At 39.8% G+C, this 6744-nt stretch overlaps 1 protein-coding gene across 6 annotated transcripts in view; it reads left to right on the forward strand.

Annotated features, from left to right (window-relative positions):
* The first annotated feature begins 224 nt into the window (after positions 1 to 224).
* Positions 225 to 6744, forward strand: part of AFTPH (aftiphilin) — a 51479-nt gene continuing 44959 nt past the window's right edge. For 4 of the 6 annotated variants that reach the window (XM_085887641.1, XM_085887645.1, XM_085887646.1 and 1 more), the window contains exon 1: positions 225 to 361. The gene's annotated coding sequence lies outside the window, so the exon portion shown is untranslated. The remainder of the gene's footprint in view (positions 362 to 6744) is intronic. The other 2 variants (XM_085887642.1, XM_085887643.1) reach the window with 1 other exon arrangement.

Raw genomic sequence — 6744 nt, forward strand, 5'->3', positions numbered from 1 at the left:
GCTTTCATTTTCGATTTTGTGCAATACGTATCGGCTTGAACGATGTAGTGCGTAACAGACAGAAATAATTTTTTTTTCACCTCCGATCGCTTTAATTCCACCCATTGTATATATTATCTATCGGTTAATTTACACCGTTATAAAGTTATTAACGACCTGAATACAAACGTTGATGTGAAATAACGAGAGCAGGACCAAAGGAGTTGTTTACGCAGGAAGTGACGACACGATTTGGTTCCCGGAAGTTTCTCCGGAACTTGTTTCTCCACGTCGTGGCCGGCTTGGCCAGCGGCTGGTGTAATTGTGGATTTCCAGGGTTATGGTTGTTTAACTCATCGGTTACACAAGGCCTCTTGTACAGGTACTATGTGGGGATATGTTTAATTGTTGTTTTGCTGGTTCTGCCTGGAGTTTCGCTTTGGTTTACTTTGTATTCCTAACCATGGTTTGTACGGTCGCATTCATTCTCCTCGTGTGGTTAAACCTGCGGGGTAAAGCCCAGAGGGGACTGTCCCCCACCTCAGTGGTCCTGTCATGGGACATTTCCCCTCCTCGATCATTGCACCAATCGCTGAACCTCCTCCAGAATTTTGATTCTCATTCATTATACTGTTGTTCTGGATGATGTAAGTCATTTGACGCATTACGTACGTCATTTAGCCCCGTGACGTCAGACGAGTATTCTCGTGATTGGCTGAGTTGCCAAGCTGTTATTGTTTATAATCATCATGTCTCCTCTTGCACTGCAATTGTAGTTCTGCCGGTAATTTGTTTGTAAAAAAAAGTTTTCTTCCATAATTCTGTTCTGCTTAGAACTCAAAAAGCTTAAAAAATTTTTTTTATAAATCCTTTAATGGGATTAAAAACAAGCTCAAATGAGCTAAGATCCTCGTCCTCTTAATGATGACGTCATAAAATGAGATGCATTGTGATGTATCAGATTTGCGATAAATTATCTGTGCTAATGCCCGGCTTGATTCCCGCAAATAAAATTCAAACAGCTTGCCTAGTTTCGGAGATAATGGAATGGGCGATTTCCATTAGCGGAGATATTATGACATCAACTTTTTTTTCTCGGAAGAATTTCCAAAATCGGACATGGTTACTGCCTGCGCGTGGGCTTTCTGCATATACATGGCGAGTTTAACGAAGATCCGATGAAAACTCTGGGTTGTGAAACAAAAAATGTCAAAAAATAGGAATGACGTCATAAAAATAGATATGACGTCATAGTGATGTATCATATGTGCCGTAATTCATCTCTGCTAATGCCCTGTTCGATTCCCGCAAATAGAATTCAAAAAGCTTACCTAGTTTCGGAGATAATTTTTTAGGCGATTTCCATTAGCGGCGATATTATGATGTCATAACTTTTTTTTTTTAGAAGGAATTTTCAAAATCGGAGATGGTTACTGTCTGTGCAGGGTATTTTTACATGTATATGCCAAGTTTCAGGAGGTTTCGATGAAAACTGTAGGCTGTGAAACAAAAAAGTCCACAAGAAGAAGATTAAGAACAACAACGTAAGACTTTGAGATCCTCCACGAGGATCGACAAAAAAATTCCTTTAACGGTTTAAAAATAAAAAAAAGGAATTAAATTTTCTTTGAAAAAGTTTTTATTTTCTATCATTTAAAATCCTGGTTGAGAAGCTGCTGAGACCTTTAACCTTGTCAGCTGATTTGTGTCTCACTTCAAACTGCTATTCTGATTTAGTCCTTGAGATGAGATCTTTAAGCCGGCTGTCTTAGCTGCAGACAGCAGTGGGACCTACACAGGATTATTGGTATCTTTTAAGTGGCCTTTTTGGGTATTGTGTCCAGAAAAAGGCCGTTTTGTGGTTGTGGATGTGGCATGTGGGCTGAATCAATGTTGTTTGTATGCCCTTTGACCCCCAATGGTTATTGGCGAGCCCCCAATATGGTAGCCATCATGTTTGTTTATGTTGGCATTGCAATCTGATGGAGCTCTTCTCCCTTTCTTGCTGAAACTAAAGTAGGAATTTTGACTTGACTTCACTCTGATGACCCCCCCCCACCCCTCTTATTTATTTTTTATTTTGTGTTTTTTTTTGTTTCTTCATCATTAACTTTCATGAGTAAATCCCAGTGGAGGAGATAGCCAGCTGGATGTTTCTTTGTTGGGGAAAAAATATAAACTAGAGCGAAGTCGATGGTGCTCAATCAGAAAATGGCCGCGCTTCCCACCGAAAGCAAAGTTGAAAAATGGCAAAAAGCTTTTTCAAGAATCTTATGTTTTGACCCTCTGTGCCCCCAAGTCCACCACCACCCCCCCCCCCACTCCATTGGGCATGAACCGGGTTTAAAATCCTAAAAATCGTTGCATATTTCATGCATACCCCCCAATGTTTATTTCTGATACAAAGTTTCATTTCAAAGTGTGCCCATAATTGCATTTTTGGGGGAATTTCACCTTTTGACCCCCAGGGGGTGGGACTGTAAATGATACTGCTCTTACACATTTGCGTCACGTGGTGATCATAGCTGCGAAGTTTGGTGAATTTCTGCCCATCCGTTTCGGAGATAGTGTTACTGATGGGCACAGACAGACGAAGCTGATTACAATATCGCCGTGTTTTTTTTTTTTCCTAAAGGCGTCGGGATAAAAAAATCCTGCAAATCAATTTTTCAGTTTGACCTGAATCCTGTTTGGGAAAAGAAAAGCAAACGCATGACCTCTGTGCTTTCCTTTTGGTCATGTCTCTTCCTGCCTTCCCCTCCCCACCCAACCACCACTTTATGTCAAAGGTTCTTCACACTTCGAAAAGTAGTTGTACATTGCTGAATAAATAGGTGTACTGTATATGTTTTTGATCCAGTCGAGATAGTGGAGTGACTTGATGAAGGAGTGACCCAAAGAAACTTTGTGGTGGTGGTGGTATATAAGAGGTTGTGGGACAATATGAATCGTGGATGACATCAGCAGAAGTTGATTGAAGTATGCAAACCACGATGATAGGTAAGCAAGGAGAAGTTGATGTTTCGGGCGTTAACCCTTCCTCTTTTGCTAGGACGAAGGGTTAATGGCCAAAATTCTGGCTTCTTGCTTCCCACGGTGGTTGGCAAACCTCAATTGACGTCCTGTTGATGTTTCCATTGTTCTACCTGTCCTCCGACGCAGATCGACATTGGCCTTCACCAACAAGACTAGTTCTTTATGTCCCACATTGTTTACTTTGGCTTTTGGATGATACAAATGCACAAAAATAAGAATAGTGGTAATAGTAACAGAAATGTAAGTCTTGTGTGTATAACACCTGCTCGATGTGGAATAAACATTATTGTTGTTGTTGTTATAATCAATTTTATAAAAAGGTCACTTTTTTGTTTAAAATCAAATTGTCGATTCACGCACGAATGATGCAGCAATGTGTTGCCCTGACGAACTCCAATAATAGTCTAGATGCCAAACAGCCATTTCAGGGCAAAGCGTGCTTTAGCGTCATTATGAAGGTTTTTTTGGGTTGATTCATCATCTCTGAGCTATCGTGAATCAGAATCAGCCGGGAGCCAGACTCTCACCCTTGAGGAATTTTTTTTAGAGGAGAAAAACAAAATGGCCACCACTGACTTTTGATAAATTCTGTTTTGGGCAATATCTTCACTTCTAATGCACTTACACACACAATTTTGGTGTCCACTACTATGTTTCATGCGACAGACAAGGTAAACGTTGATGATTCTCTCAAGATTGGACGACAACAGATGGCAGAATTTGAATCTGGATGGCCAACAAGACACTAACCAAGAAAGTGACCCTGATGACTTCGACCAAAAAGAACATCAAGCTGGATGGAAGGCCAGTATATGATACCGAATTGATCTACACCTGAGTCATATGTCTCCAACAATACAGGGATATTGATATCAAGGATGTCCTCTCTTTCGACTGTCCCCTGTCCCAGCCTCCTTGTTTGATGAGAGCGGTGCGATGCGGGCTCAGTCGAAAGCAATCCTGAAGACGAAACTCCAAGTTGAGCAATCAAGTCGAATCCAAGGTGTTCCAGATGCTGTCATCATCGATGGATGCGCCATGTTATGGACTGTACATTAGCCCACACATGGTACAGTTGAGGATTATGTGATCAACTTCATGGGAACCATCAAATACCACCTGGAGTGTTGTGACGTGTACCTGATTTTCTACAGGTACATCAAAATCAGCACGAAAAAAATGACGAGATCCAGTCGCGCAGGTTCAAGTCAAAAACATCAACTCAACTTACACACAACACTTCCAGCGTAAAAAGTGGTCCTAAATGTAGCCTCCAACAAAGTACAACTGATCGATTTGATCTGTCAGTATCTGATGACCCACATTGTGGACAACCAGACCAAACTGGTGATCACCGGAAAAGATCCTACACCAGTACAAGTATGGAAAAATTCCACTCTCCAGAGACAGGATCTGAAAACACACCATGAAGAAGCAGATGTCATCATCATCCATCACTTAGTTAGAGTTGTGTCAGGTGTCAGTGGTGACACACATCAAAGTGGTCTGCGACAATACAGATGTCTTTGTCCTGTTGATTCATTTCTACCTCGAGGAAAAGATGACTGTGGATGTCAGCATGGAGAGTCCGTGTGCTGGGAGGACGAACGGTGACATTCGCCAAAGAGCACTGAAACACAAAAGCCTCGCCAAATATCTGCCTGCTGGACTTGCTCTGACCGGATGTGAAACTGTGTCGTATTTATTTGGCATTGGAAAGGCCACAGCGCTGAAGGTACAGATGGACGGACATCATCCCACCTTACTTGGTCAGCTGGAAGCAGACGAGGAAAAGATGATATCTGAGGCAACTACCTTCATTGCTGCCTGTTATGGTTTCAAAGTCGAAGGTGATATGTCCACACACCGGTATCAGTTGTGGAAGTCTAAGATGGCCAACTCCAAGATTACCTCTGCTCAGAAATTGAAGTTGTTGCCCCCATCGCATGATACCTTTGTTCAACATGTACATCACACTCATCAAGTCATTATATGGAAATCGGCCACTCAGTGAGACCCTCTGAACTTGGATCCCATCAAGTGTGGATGGCAAGAAGGTGAGGATGGTGCGACGTTGTGTCCAACCACACTTCCACCTGATGTGTCTGCTACACCAGTCACCACTCTGCAGCTGATCAAGTGTGGATGCTCCACCAGCCGGCCATGTTCCACCGGGAGGTGTGGTTGTGTGGCAGCACAGATGTCATATTCGATGTTTTGCAGTTGTAATGCTGGATCAGATTGTTGTAACGAACAGACAAGGGCAGTAGCTGCTAATCATGACGATGACGATGATGAAGATTGAACATCATGTAGAACATTGCATTCTTAACAAAGTTAATATTTGTTTGCCTAAAAATAAAAGGTAATTTAAAAATCATATACTTGTACATACTTACTTAAAGACATAACCCAAAGTCATAGTCAACTATCCACATGTATCCGGATATATTTGTGTAAAAATCGTATTCCAACATAATCATCAATTCATTGATCATTGCAAGTAAGTTACTTCAGCTGTCATTGACTTGTTGTTCGTCGTATTAATATTTGAGGGTTCATCAAATTCAATTTCTTACTCAAAGTGATCGGTGGAACTGCAAAATAGCCATTTTTCATATTAAAATGGTGGCGATCTTGAAAATATGAGACAGGTCTTGTGTGTGTGTGTGTGTGTATATGTATATATATATATATATATATATATATATATATATATATATATATATATATATATATATATATATATATACACCTTTAATTTTATCATTATCGGATTCCTTGACCACCAAACATAGTGGTAGACACCAAAATTGTGTTTGTAAGTGCATTAGAAGTGAAGATATCGCCCAAAACAGAATTTATCGAAAGTCGGTGGTGGCCATTTTGTTTTTTTCCTCTTAAAAAAAAATCCTCAAGGGTGCGAGTCTGGCACCCGGCTGATTCTGATTCAGGATAGCTCAGAGATGATGAATCAACCAAAAAAAAACTTCATAATGATGCCACAACATGCTTTTTCACATTTCCACTGGACTATAAGGGGGGAAACTAGTCATTAGCTTGGCAAAACCAACCGCCAGTGCACTGTTCAGTGGTTGTAACCAGGGAGAACTGATGGTATTCTGGGCCCTCGGGCAAAAGAGGTCTTTGGGACCCCTAGATAAATGTTTTTGAATGACAATGTGAAATAAAAGTTTTCTAAAACAAACATTTGTGAACAGGTTGTATAATCATTCCAACAAAATTAACTCCTTTGATGATACTCAACTAAACACTATATATATATATATGTATATATATGTATGTATATATATGTATATATATATATATATATATATATATATATATATATATATATATATATATATATATATATATATATATATATATATATATATATATATATATATATATATACCGTGGTGAATCCTATCTGTATATAGCATTGATATTTGAAAAATCTTCCATCATATTACAAATGTTCACATGAACAAAATACAGCCATTGTGGACAAAAAATAGAATGAATGTCTATTCACAACAAATGCCCTTTAAATCTCAGTTCTTCAAATGAGTACTTCCATCAGCTGTTCCACCTCAATGAGATCCAAAGCACCCAAACAATAAGCCAGGTAACTTGAAGGAGGAATAATGTACTTGCTTCAGAAGATGTCTTGGAAACCATTTTTATGCTTCCTTTGTCATTCTTCAGCTTCCGTGAAACCTCAGC

The sequence above is a fragment of the Eptatretus burgeri genome, chromosome 7 (genome assembly GCF_056783735.1).
Source record: "Eptatretus burgeri isolate ZD-2024b chromosome 7, Ebu_testis_v1, whole genome shotgun sequence".
Classification (NCBI taxonomy): Eukaryota; Metazoa; Chordata; class Myxini; order Myxiniformes; family Myxinidae; genus Eptatretus; species Eptatretus burgeri.